Raw genomic sequence first — 13,735 nt, forward strand, 5'->3', positions numbered from 1 at the left:
GTTTAATGGGCTCATCTTAATAGACTTGACTCAATAAATACCTTCTAGTGTTTCCAATGAAAATTCAATAATTCTAATCTCCTTTCCCCAACCATAATTATCAAAATATTTAATTAGTCATAATTTGTTTAATTTTGGGTTGCCTTTTGGGGTGCTCATCGGTGTAGTCGGCCAATTTTATGAAGAGTTTTCTCACAACACCAATGAAATTGACAAGCCAAAAACACAAATTATTATTGCAGTTGTTTTATATATATATTTTTTGAAATGTGGTGGCCAAACAATTGTGCTGGTAGAGATATAATAACAAGTTCTCACTTTAAAATGAAAATTATAGACTTTATATTTTACTTTTAGCATCTGTTTGACAAGCAACTCTTTAAAGTAGGTTTGATGCCAATTATAGACTTTATATAGAGAGAGAGTTTCAACTTATGGCGTCCGCTCCTGATAATTGCTCTTTATCATCAAACCAAGACACCAATTAGTTTTTGGTGTAGGTGAAAATTGAATTTCAGATCTCTTATTCAACCATCAAAGACTTTACTAATTAAGCTAACTGGAACCCAAAGTCTCAAACTTGACATGTATACCCACTTAGGCCAAAAGAAAAAGGTAAAAGGAAGAGAAATGATTATGGCGTTGGATGAGATGAAGCGAAGCCGAAGACTAGAGTAAGACAAATGAAAAGTAGAAAAAGAAATTGTCTTCAAACATGTTTGGAGCTTTATTTCCAAAGTGATTATGTGACGATTTATAAGACTATCCATATGTATTATTTAAACAACTCACATGACTCATTAACAAAGCAGGGGCGGCTTCACATTGAAGGTAGGGTGGTCACAGGACCACCCTAACCTAGAAAAAAAAAAAAAAATATATATATATATATATATAATATTTTAGTATTTTAATTATTTGTATACCTTGAAAAAAAATTGTGACCACCTTAAATATTTTTAGGTCTAACAAAATTAAACTTTGGCCCCTTTAATAATATATTAGGTCATTTCAAACAAATAGAAAATGTTTAACAAATAAAGTTATATCCATCTGATTTTTATGAAACAGATTTCTTGGCACTTGACAGTTAATTTCATAATTACATTTTTGATATGCATAATAATGACTCGTTTTTAGAGCTTAAAGGAATCAGTAACCTTGTTGAAAAGTTAGTGGAGACGTAGAAGCATGTCATATATCTATTAGTCTTATTTGCTTGTGAAGTTAGTTTTGACTTGTCACGCTGCAACAGTATAAAGAAATTTTTCAACAATGAAATATATTAAAAATGAATTGTGTAATTGAATGAAATATCAGTGAATGAATGATTGCTTGGCTGTGTATATTAGAAGAGATGTAACTTATAGCATTAATAATAAGACAATTATTCAACAATTTCAAAATAATAAACTCGTAAAAGGAAATTGTAAGACTTTATGTTTTTTTTTCCTGAGGTTATCTTTTTATTAGATTTTATATAATTTAAGCTTTTTAATGATCACTTTGAAAAAAATTCCTAAAAACAAAGTAAAGCGGTTGTTCGTGCTCTTCGACTTACCAATGATTTGTTAGTTTCCCTTTAATATACTTAAGGGTGATTGGAAAATTGTGAACAATGCTCTTAGAAGTGAAGAAGAATCTTTAAACTCGTTTGACCATTTGATTGCTAAAGCTAAGACTCTTGTAGAGACCTTTCATGCAGTTACTTTATCCCATTCCTGTAAACAAGGCAACTTTGTAACTTATAACCTTACTAGACATACTAGTTATGTTAGCAGTTTCATGGTATGGATGGAGATTATTTCTTTGCACCTAAATTTTGTAATTTTTTTGGGTTCCAGTTAGCTCAATCGGTAAAATCTTTGATAGTTGAATAAGAGATCTGAGGTTCAATTCTCGCCTACATCAAAAACTGATTGGTGTCTTGTCTGATAATAAAGAGCTATTATCATGAGCCGACGCCATAAGTTGAAACTCTCTAAAAAAAAAAAATTTGTAATTTTAGCCAATATTGGCTGAGTTTTTTTTTTTTTTAAATATCTATTCTACTTTCTTTTAAAGATAATTACACATAAAACCTCTTTTCAATTTTTTTGATGAACAAAAAAGTGAATTTCACCTGACATTAGAATAATGTGAATCTCACATGACATTATGACTTTCTTTTCAAACAGCTAGTGGACCAGTGCCCTTGTCACGCGAATGTCAAGTTACATTATTAAGTAACTTAACGGGTCGTTTAACAGCGTTTAGTATTCTTTCCGATTTGCCGACCTTTTCTTTTCTCTACTGTGTGAGTGGCTATGCACTAGTGGTGACCATTTTTGGAAGAAAAAGACACTCTCCTACTCTCTCCCTTGTATCCAGCTTCCAAGTATCCCGCCGGTGGTGACCATTTTTGCAAGAAAAAGACTCCTTCTTTCGTTGAAGCAAGGTTGGAGGGGTAAGTCCTATTTTTTTTTTTTTTTCCTTCTTCTTTGAATCTATGGGTAGGAAAATAATGTTTAGGACTGAAAATTTATGGGTTTAAATCAAGAAATCTGATTGGGATAAAAGTTTTTAAAAAAGCTTTAATCTTGATGGGGACAACACTCTATGGGCACGAAGAAAATGGGAAATTTGATTTTCTCCTTTTGTATTTAGGAATGACAGTGGGTTTAAGTTATGCCTATCATCTGTTCGACGAAATGCTCCAATAACTCTCTCTCTCTTTTGTAATGTAGAGCGTGTGAAGCTTTTTTTTTTTTACCTATTATACTTTAGAGTTGAACAAACTAATGGGTTTCTTTTTTTATTTTTTATTGAAAATTTTAAGCTAGCTTATTAGAATCAGTATTACGTAGTTTTAGCTTTTGAAGTGCATTTAAGTTTCTTTTTATTCAGTGTTTTGTTTCTAATGATTTACAGGTTTCAACTGACCCAGTCTTAATTTCATTGATCTCTGAGTTTTGGTAGTGGAAGGATAACAAGAAAGCAAAAATGGATGGTAAGGGAAAGCTACTACAAACTTTATAGATTTCTCATATGTTGTTCTTCAGTGAATTTTATTTGAATATATGGATAACTACTTCTAAATTGCTCATTATATGAATTTGTTTTCCTGAGAAGTTTAGGGGTTAGTGTTTTATGTAAAGTTGTATTTGTTGCTTAAAAAAAAATCTTTGCCATGTGACATAATCTGCAAGTTGTTGGAAATCTGAACATGAGATGTGCTTGTTCCTTCATTTAATATGTATGATTACAAGAACAAGAACTAGATTGATGACCAAAGAAACAGGATTATGTCAATATGTGTCAGTAGTATAACTCTCAATGTGATGTCAACTTTGTATTCATGTAACATGCATGGCTATACTCGAGGTTGTGGTTTTAACATGTATTTTTGTGCGGTTGCTTTCAAGAGTTGTAGTATAACTTCCTATAATTGTAAAGTTTAAGCATTTGCTCCAAGTTTTGAAGCAATTGAACTCAAGCCGAAGCCATACCACTTATAAATCTATAACTTTTGAAATATTTTGACAATGACTGTCTCATATTGGGTGTTTAAGCATTGTAGAGCCAATGACAGTTAATTCAATATATAATCTTTTCTGTTGCCACCATACATCTAATAGCATTTGCCTATAAGTTTTGAAGTTTACACCTCTTTTGAGATCAAAATGCCTCACCTTATTTATTTTTCGTGTTGAGCTCACTGGCAAGAATGACGTAGTTATTCAACACAGAAGAAAATTAACTTTTGAGCATATAACTAAGTTATACTCATGATTTTTTTGTTGTGTTTGTGGGCTTCAGTCGATTCACAGCCAACTATGGAGGAAACTATTCTGGTTGGTGATCATCTAATGATGGGGCCACCGTCACCCCTCATTCCACCAGAAATTGCCTCCCGTGTGCTTGAAGGAGTTGATTTATGTGATGGGATTTTGCGGAATCTATTTTTGTGTAAGTTTTGCATTTTTATTTCTTTCGTTGGAGTTAGAATTCCCTCTTGATTTGAAAAAAATTAGTTTCCATCATTGTTTTATTTTTTTGATAAGAAGCCTAAGACATGTTTCTATCATTGTTTTATATAATCTATAAAGCTAGGACTGAGTAATTCTACTATGTAAAACGTCTGAAGACTATAGTTTGTGCCCCATTTCTTTCTTGTATTAATTCAATTCTTCACTTAGAAGTCTGCCAGTGACCATCACAGTTGTCACCGATAACCATGTGCCATATTAACTTGTAGGGTGCGTTTGTTTTGTAGTACATACAAAGAATGCACATTTTAGACGCCATGTGCTGCACATGATACACACTTATTGGTAACAAGCACATTTGTCATTGGAATTTCATTTTTAATAAAGAAAAGGAAAGGTGAAAAAATTTTGTTGGTAATCCACTTATAAATTTTTAATAAAACTTTGGTCCTTTTTTTTTTATAAGTAATTAACTTCATTGAAAATAAAAAATAGGGAAAAAAAATACAAGGCACACAGGCAGTGTGCTAAAAACCGAAGAAGAAAACCTAAACATGAATGAAACTACAAAAACCCATCATATCAAGAAGAGAAAATTAACCACACCCGAAGCATTTGCCCAATCAAACAAAGTTTGAAAGAAAAAGAGCTTCAACTCATGAATCGATCTTTCATCCCCTTCAAAAATACGTGTATTCCTTTTCCTCCATATGACCCACATAAGACAATGAGGGATCATACTCCAAAGCGCTTTAGTTTTGGGTTTGTGAAACATCTGTGACCAACTAGCTATAAGTTCCACCACACTATGCGGCATGACCTAGTGAAACCCAAACAGGAAACACACCAGATTCCATAACTCTTAAGATATTAAGCAATGTAGAAGCAAGTGATCCACAGTCTCCCTGTTCCTCTCACACATGCAACACCACTCCACCAGCACTAGTTTTCGTCTCCTTAATAAGCAATGTGTAGCCTTTCATGATATTGTAAATGATAAAGTTTGACTAGGACATATCAGGGCCAAGGTGGGGTATTTTTTTGGGAGGCGGGGCCAGGGGCTGGATTAATTAGATAATGACATCAGTAGCATCAATTTAGAAACCATGATGTGTGCATGAAGTGTATGGCTTGGATCTTGAATTTTTCTATGGGTAGTCATTTGAAGGAGACTTTAACACTGTACTGCAGGCTTGCAAATCAATGATATAGAGCCTTTCTGTCAAGATGAGATTGCAGTGTATTGACAATGCGCTGAAAAAAGGGTGAGACTACTGTTATTCTGCTTCTCTCTCTCTCTCTCTCTATAATTTTTTCCCTCTTCAAGGTTTATTTTGTAAGTGAAGTTTTGGAACTGTAACTCAGCATTTTTTTTTTTTATTTTTTTTTATTTTTTATAACTAGAACTGTAACTCAGCATTTCACATCAATTGTTTCATAATTGTTGTTTGCAGGATAAGGAACTAAGACAACAACTTCAAGATAGTGAGCACAAGTTGGGGTTATCAATGCCTCTAGATGAAGCAAAGGAAAGAGCTGCTCAGCTTGAATCAGAAGTTACATCACTGGAGAGGTATTTTTGTGAAGTGATGGGTTATGTTATGTAGGTGTTTATTAGCTTGTAATGTCTTAATAAGGATGTGCTAATGGGATTATATGAATTCCTGCAATGGGCTGTAGAGATTGTTCTATGTTTGCGTCTTCTCCTAACCAAAATTAAACCACCAATCAAGCTTTCTGTTATTGAATTTATCTTCATATCTTAACTATTAAATAAAATTTTATTGATATAAAAAAAATAGAGTTGTCCAAGTATACAGGGAGTATACACCTGGGGATCATAGAATCAATCACGCAAATTACATGTATCTATCAAATCGTTAACAGATTATAGGGATTGACAATGCATAACTGACACCCAATCCAACAAAGTTCTAAAGAAAAATAATTTGAGTGCAGGCATAGTTCTCTCTATATCTTCAAAACTCTGGCTATTCCTCTCCCTCCATAGACACCACATCAAGCAATGTGGGACAGCCATCCACAAATGACCATTCCGATGATGCTAGGGTACAAAAAAAATTCAGGTCTAAAATTTAGCATATCTAGAAATTCAAGTAAAATAGAGGGAAAGGAGGGATTAATAACCTAGTTTACTTATATATAATCCTTAGAAACATGCCCTTCAATCACAATAATGGAGTCTCCCTTCCTTCAAACATCTGCTCATTCCTTTCCCTCCAAACACACAACATTAAGCATATGGGACCGGCCTTCCAAATATCTATCCCATCCTGCTTCCTGCACCTTCCTTTCCAACACTGCCAGCAAACAGTGATAGTTTAGGGCATCACCTGTTTAACCCTAAACAAACTGAACACCAAGTTCCATCTCCCCTAAGCAAAGTTATAATGGTGATCCACAGATTCCCCATCCCGCTTAAACGTACAACACAAATCCAAAATCATTATACCTATCCTACATAAGTTGTCTATTGTGAAGATCTTACCCATTGCTGCTATCCAGGCGAAAAATGCCACCCTTGATGGGGCTTTTACTCTGCATATGCTTATTATTTTTCACCCCCTGATAACAAAGTTTTATAAAAATTTAACTTGAAATTCCCAACTTATAATTATAGATGGAAGCTATAGCATTTTGTCATCTTCCAAAGGATTAACAGGTACAGCCTAAAGGTCCTCTAGGAACTTAGTCACAGACTCTAATTCCCAATCATGTATTAATTGGATACAAAAAGGGTTAGTCCATCCAATCTAATCTGCTACCTTTACATCTCTCTCCCTTGTCATGATGTAGAATTCAAGATATGTATCTTGTGCAAGCTGTCCCACACCCCAGTGATCATGCCAAAATCTACTTCTAGAAACATGCTTAACCTTAATTGGAACATCTCACAAACATGCTTCCACAAACTGACCCCTTATGTTGATCTAGGCATTTTAGAACACCACCCACCCTAGGACTCTCCATACTTATAATTAATTATTCTACTCCAAAGACACTATTCCTCTCCTCCATATACCTCCACAACCATTTCCTCAGTAGTGCTTGATTAAAAACCAACCAACACACCATTTGCGCAAGTTGGTACCTCCCCAAGTACCAAGTGCTTGGGGGAGCAAGGGGAGGACGTGGGTTCAAGCTACAGGGGTAGCATATTTAGTATGTAAGTATTTCTAACCATCATAATGAAAAACCAAATAACTTCCTGATCCTCATACCCCCTAAAGCAAAGGATTACAATAAGTATTCCATTTCACAAGATGGAATTTGTGCTCCTCTTACATACCACGGCACAAAAAGTGACATTGGAGCTTTTCCATTATATTTTCCACACCAATTGGCTTAGGAAATAAGGACGGATAATATGTTTGAAGCTAGACAATGTACTCTTAACGAGAGTTAGTCTTTGTCCCTTAGAAAGATATATTCTCTTCCACCTTGAGGATTTTTTCCCAGCCTCTTCAACACTCCATCCCAGATACTCCTTAACTCAAATTTTGTTCCTAGAGGAAGTCCTGAATAAGTAGCTGGGAAAAAAAAAAACACCTTACAGCCAAGAAATGTCATCAATTCCTCCACATTCCTCAGCTCTCCAACCAGTACCTGCTTGGATTTGGCCAGGTTTACCTTCAACCTCAATATAGCTACAAAGCATAACAATACACATCTTAGATATAGTAATTGGTCTGACTGATCCTCACAGGAAATAAGCTTAACATCCACAAAAAGTAAGTAAGAGATCTCTGACTTGCCATTTGCTTGGCAAACAGAAAAGCCCAAACTATCTATATGAAGCCCAAACTATCTATATGCATTAGCATCTCTTTATGCCATGAACACTTTGTCCCCTCCTCTCTTTTTCGTAATAAAATCTTTATTCTGATCAGCCACTGTTATGTCAACTAATGTTGCTAGAAGCCAATTAGCGTTTTCTCGTCCAATGAAGATAGAATGTAGGAAAGGTTTCCTTCTTTGAGAAATCTTTAATGTGAATGCCTGACCCCCTTCCTTGATGGTAAGTTTGAACGTTTTGGGCCCAGTGCAAAAAAAATCTTTACCCTCGCATGATGGTGAATCGAAATGTAGTAGATATTTTATTTTTTGTTTATAAGTAATAAAATTGATTGAAATGAGGTGAACTAGGTATGACACTCCTTGATGTGTGCTAAGTGTAATGTGGATGCATGCAAAATGCATATTTGAAGTTATTTAAAAAATAAAATAAAATCCAGAAGGCATCTTTTAATCCTGAGGCTTATCATTGATATCCATGTTACCGGAGTGTTATCTCTATATGCCTCAAACAATATGAGTTCACCAAGATCAGCTTTTTTGCAAATATTGATTGGATTATACCCAGTGATATGGCCATAGGGGGTAGTTGAGTTATGTGCTGCACCTACTGCTATTCTATAATTATATTTCAGGGTCAATTGCATGTTTGTGGGGTCAACTACGCATATCCCTTTTACCATTATATATATTTTGATTTTATCATGATGAGAACTTCTGGTGATTAATTTGATTTTGACCAAGAGTTTTACAATGGCTGTCAACTCAAACTTATCTTTTACCAAGTTTTTGACTTGCTTTGTAGAAAGATAATGCCCTAAAAGTAACATAAGTTGAGAAAGTTGCCAATCATATGATCTACCTAAGCTTTATTCTTTTAATTACATATCCTCCCAGAAGCCTTTTTGGCATTCCCTACACCCTATTGAACCATATTTCTACAAACTTTGCTTTCCTTATTTAGATGTATGGTTACATAATGTTGAATCTTGTATCATCTTTGAAAGTCACTCTAATATATCATTGATTATACATTTATAGGCGCTTCATTCTTGCTAGTGGAATTGAAGGTATGGAAGGATTTCGCCAGGGATGGAGCTTGCATGATCGCCTCACAGATACCAAGTAATGTTTAAAATGCACATCATAATGTTTTCATGGAGTGCGCATGAATGCTTCTTTTGTTAGCTCTTGGTGCTTTTGTGTGACGTACGTACTACCAACCATTATAGTGGTAGTCACTTGTTTGATTTTTCCTAACAAATTAAGAGTTATATAAGATTTAAGGTAGGATAATGGCAGTAGCTAATGGATTGTTAATGGAGGACTTAATTGAGAAAAAATGAAACTTAGAGGACTAAAATGACAAAACCCAAACTTAGAAGACTGAAATGAAAAGTGGTGAAACTTAGAGGGTAAATTTTGCATTTTAGCCTAGTTTTTAATTTGCCCACTTACCTAGACTATAAAATTAAATTATCACCGATTAAACAATAGCAGTCAATTTGATCTTTGTTATTTTTAATTTGCAATTCCAAGGATTAAAAAAAAAAAAAAAATCCTTTTTTAGGATGAAAATTTCATAGACTGTGGTTTCCTAATAATGAAAAATTTCATGAATTTTAAGAAAATCATTATTTTTAACGAAAATAAAGGGTTCATGGGTTACTCACTCTTTGAATGCACTTTTGGAAAAACCAGTTTTGAAGATATTGTTTATTCTGAATCACCTTTTTAGAAAACAAGACTGAATGCATGGACTATCTTGAAAACAATAAGGTTATTATTAGAAAACAAATTGAAAATAATTGTTGGAATTACTTTTGGACGAAGCCTTATGGAAATGTGGTAGCAGGAATTTACACTACTAACTAGTAAGTTAGCATGTAAACCCATACCCATACATTAAACAAAATCATAAGGAGAATAAACTGAAGTTCAAGCAATTATGGCCCAAAACTAGCTAAAAAAAAAATTCACAAGCATACATAACCAATCTCACCATTCAATCATACCCATTAATTTCATTATGCATGTTGATGTGTTCATCAAATTTCAAACAGTTGACACAATTAAAGCTGACTTGGCTTATAAAATAATATTAAAAAGAATGATAAATTAGCATTTTAATTATTAAAAAAAAAATCCAAATCAGCAAAAAAAAAAATATTTAAAAAAAAAATTTAAACGCCCAAAAATCTTTTCTGCCATGTGTGAAAGGAAGAATAGGAGTCGGGTAGTTTGGTAGTGGTTTTGGTGTCAAAATTTCTTTCAAACTGTGTATATAATGAGTTTTCTTTGTATTTCTTTATTCTTCTTTCTTTACACCCTCATTTCTTGATTCCTCTTTCTTTACCCCTCATTTCTTTAATTGAACTATGCCTCCTACCCCCCTCCTCCCCCTCCTCCTTAGGGATGTGCGGTTTGCAAACGATGCAAACCCAATTGTCCTTTCAGGACCGTTCTTCCCGAGGAGAGGTCATGTGATTTTCAATTTCTTACCCACTTTTTCTCGAAGAAGAGTTTAGAGGGTATGTTTAGTTAGTTTAGAGAGGTGGAGTGTGATAGGAGAAAAAACTTACTAAAGTCGATAACATACGAGTGCAAGTGCCGAACTGCTGACCTAGAGTTTGGCTGCGTCGGAACCCTACTGTAATTGAAGCAGAGATGTACTTATCTCGAAGAGGTTGTTTACCATCTTCTTGCTCACAACCCGGTGGTGGTTGAGTCAACATTGCGTTGCCGTGAATCCCATCCTATAGATTCCTACCAATGGAATTGTCAAGTGCCTCACATTCCTACTATTGAAGGGTTTGGGTTCAATTGACAATTCCATTGGTAGGAATCTATAGGATGGGATTCACGGCAACGCAATGTTGACTCAACCACCACCGGGTTGTGAGCAAGAAGATGGTAAACAACCTCTTCGAGATAAGTACATCTTTGCTTCAATTACAGTAGGGTTTCGACGCAGCCGAACTCTAAGTCAGCAGTTCGGCACTTGCACTCGTACGTTATCGACTCTAGTAAGTTTTTCTCCTATCACACTCCACCTCTCTAAACTGACTAAACATACCCTTTAAACTCTTCTTCGAGAAAAAGTGGGTAAGAAATTGAAAATCCCATGACCTCTCCTTGGGAAGAACGGTCCTGAACGCACATCCCTGAGGAGGAGGGGGGGAGGAGGCATAGTTCAATTAAAGAAATGAGGGGTAAAGAAAGAAGAATCAAGAAATGAGGGTGTAAAGAATAAAGAAATACAAAGAAAACTCATTATATACACAGTTTGAAAGGAATTTTGGTGCCAAAACTACTACCAAACTACCCAACTCCTATTCTTCCTTTCACACATGGCAGAAAAGATTTTTGGATGTTTAAATTTTTAAAAAAATATTGTTTTGCTGATTTGGATTTTTTTAATAATTAAAATGCTGATTTATCATTTTTTTAAATATTATTTTATAAGCCAAGTCAGCTTTAATTGTGTTAATTGTTTGAAATTTGATGAACACATCAACGTGCATAATGAAATTAATGGGTATGATTGAATGGTGGGATTGGTTGTGTATGCTTGTGAATTTTTTTTTAGCTAGTTTTGGGCCATAATTGCTTGAACTTCAGTTTATTCTCCTTATGATTTTGTTTAATGTATGGGTATGGGTTTACATGCTAACTTACTAGTTAGTAGTGTAAATTCCTGCTACCACATTTCCATAAGGCTTCGTCGAAAAGTAATTCCAACAATTATTTTCAATTTGTTTTCTAAAAATAACCTTATTGTTTTCAGGATAGTCCATGCATTCAGTCTTGTTTTCTAAAAAAGTGATTAAGAATAAATGATATCTTCAAAACTGGTTTTTCCAAAAGTGCATTCAAAGAGTGAGTAACCCATGAACCCTTTATTTTCGTTAAAAATGATGATTTTCTTAAAATTCATGAAATTTTCCATTATTAGGGAACCACAGTCTATGGAATTTTCATCCTAGAAAATGATTTTTTTTTTTTTTTATCCTTGTTATTGCAAATTAAAAATAACAAGGATCAAATTGACTGTTATTTTTTAATGGGTGATAATTTAATTTTATAGTCTAGGTAAGTGGGCAAATTAAAAACTAGGCTAAAATGCAAAATTCACTCTCTAAGTTTCACCACTTTTCATTTCAGTCTTTTAAGTTTAGATTTTGTCATTTTAGTCTTCTAAGTTTCATTTTTTCTCAATTAAGTCCTCTGTTAGCTACTGCCGTTATCCTACCTAAATAACACTGTTTTTGTCAATTATTTCATTTTTATTTTCTTATTTGTTTATTTATTAATTTTAAGAAAACATTAATTTAAAAAAACCAGAAATTAGATTAAGTGACGTCGTATTTGGTCCTTGGAGAAAAAAATTGAATCCCCAGCCTGATATTGAGAGACTAAGAGGGAGAACGAGGGGGAAAGAGAGAGAAAATAGCCTAGTGTAGGGTCACAATTCGCAGCCCAAGCCTAAAGAAGAATTGGGTGATAGCCTAATGATCCCAATACAATAAATTTGTAGAGAATGAGTTAAAAAGTGAGGCCTTAATAAAGTTAATAATGACTAGTATAGATTTAGAAGATGATCAAGCAAGAACATGATTCATTGGATTGAATAAATTCACTGCCTGAGGAGATAATTCAGAGTATAAATCAATATAACTGTTTACAAATACAACTTTGATTATTACAGTATTTCTTTCTTCTTTTTTTCAATCTCCATCTTGTGAAAGGTCTCTCACATTATATAGTTCCTCTCAAGCCATCTTGATCCTACACTTGTTAATCATCTAAACTGTCACTTGAGTGCTTGTCCCATCAGAGACCTTCTTTAGCTTTTTGTGAATAGTAGTAGCTAAGACTGCACTGTTTAGGAGTCTTCTCTACATAAATGCAGTTAGAAAAGTAGCTGCAATGCATTTAATGTGGTGGTAACAGTTTTTCCTTTAAATATTTTTGAGTTCTTATCACTCCAATACATGGATGAAGCTCATTTTCATCGTGTAAACGTCCTGGTATGTCGTCTAGGTTGCTGAACTATAAATTCGAATTATATTTGTCGTGTCCGAGGAGGAATTACTCCTCGGATTGTTCTCCATCTGTTCCTTTTTTGTGAGACTTTAAACTTGGGGTCTCTCTCAATCACTTACCCCTCCTCTGACATGCCCACGTTCCCAAATAAGACCCAAGGCCCAATGTCCAATATATAAATTTGGGCCTTTATCTCTACAATAGCCCTTCAAAATTTCAGTTTTTCCCTCACATCCGAGGAGAAAAAGTGAGGTTTTGATTTGCTTCAAATTCAAGGGCTAGGAATATCAAAATCTTTGAGTTTACACGTGTGGGAGTATTGTTATGTGCGCTTCTTAATTGCTACTAACATTTCAGAATCCGCAAAGCGCCATTAATTGCTCTAGGCGGCGTTATGTCCCTTGCATCTAACGGTGATGCATTAATTTGACAGCTGATATTTTTCCTTAGGATTTGGATGGGATAACTCCCACTCATTTTTTGCCTTCTATATATAGCCTTGAAGGAAATCATTTTTCCTTTATTTTACAAACTCTTAAGCTCTCCAGCAATCTCAAGCATTCAAATTCACAATACCTATTAAATCGTTAAGCTTACCATACCTGTTTCCCTAGAAATCTTTGAGAGTTTTTCTAAAGGTTTCAAGGATCATTACACACCTTAGTTCAAGTAAGTTTTGATTTCTCCGAACTTTTCTTTTTCTTCTCGGCCAATCTCCTTGGCCCTCAAATTCTTATTTCTCCAGTTGTCACTTTCGGTGTTTCCTTTTTAATTTGTTTGAAATGGGTAAATTTAAGCATTTAGTGAACAGCCCTGCCAAGATAGAGACCTTTAAGAAAGAATACCACATACCGCAGGAAGTTGCCCTACGGTATTGCTTCCCATAAGAAATAGTAACCAACCGA

General features: G+C 34.4%; 1 pseudogene; it reads left to right on the top strand.

Annotated features, from left to right (window-relative positions):
• Positions 1-2,433: 2,433 nt before the first annotated feature.
• Positions 2,434-9,074, top strand: LOC112027801 (uncharacterized; annotated as a pseudogene).
• Positions 9,075-13,735: the final 4,661 nt, after the last annotated feature.

The sequence above is a fragment of the Quercus suber genome, unplaced genomic scaffold, assembly GCF_002906115.3.
Source record: "Quercus suber isolate HL8 unplaced genomic scaffold, Cork oak 2.0 scaffold_293, whole genome shotgun sequence".
NCBI classification, from domain to species: Eukaryota; Viridiplantae; Streptophyta; class Magnoliopsida; order Fagales; family Fagaceae; genus Quercus; species Quercus suber.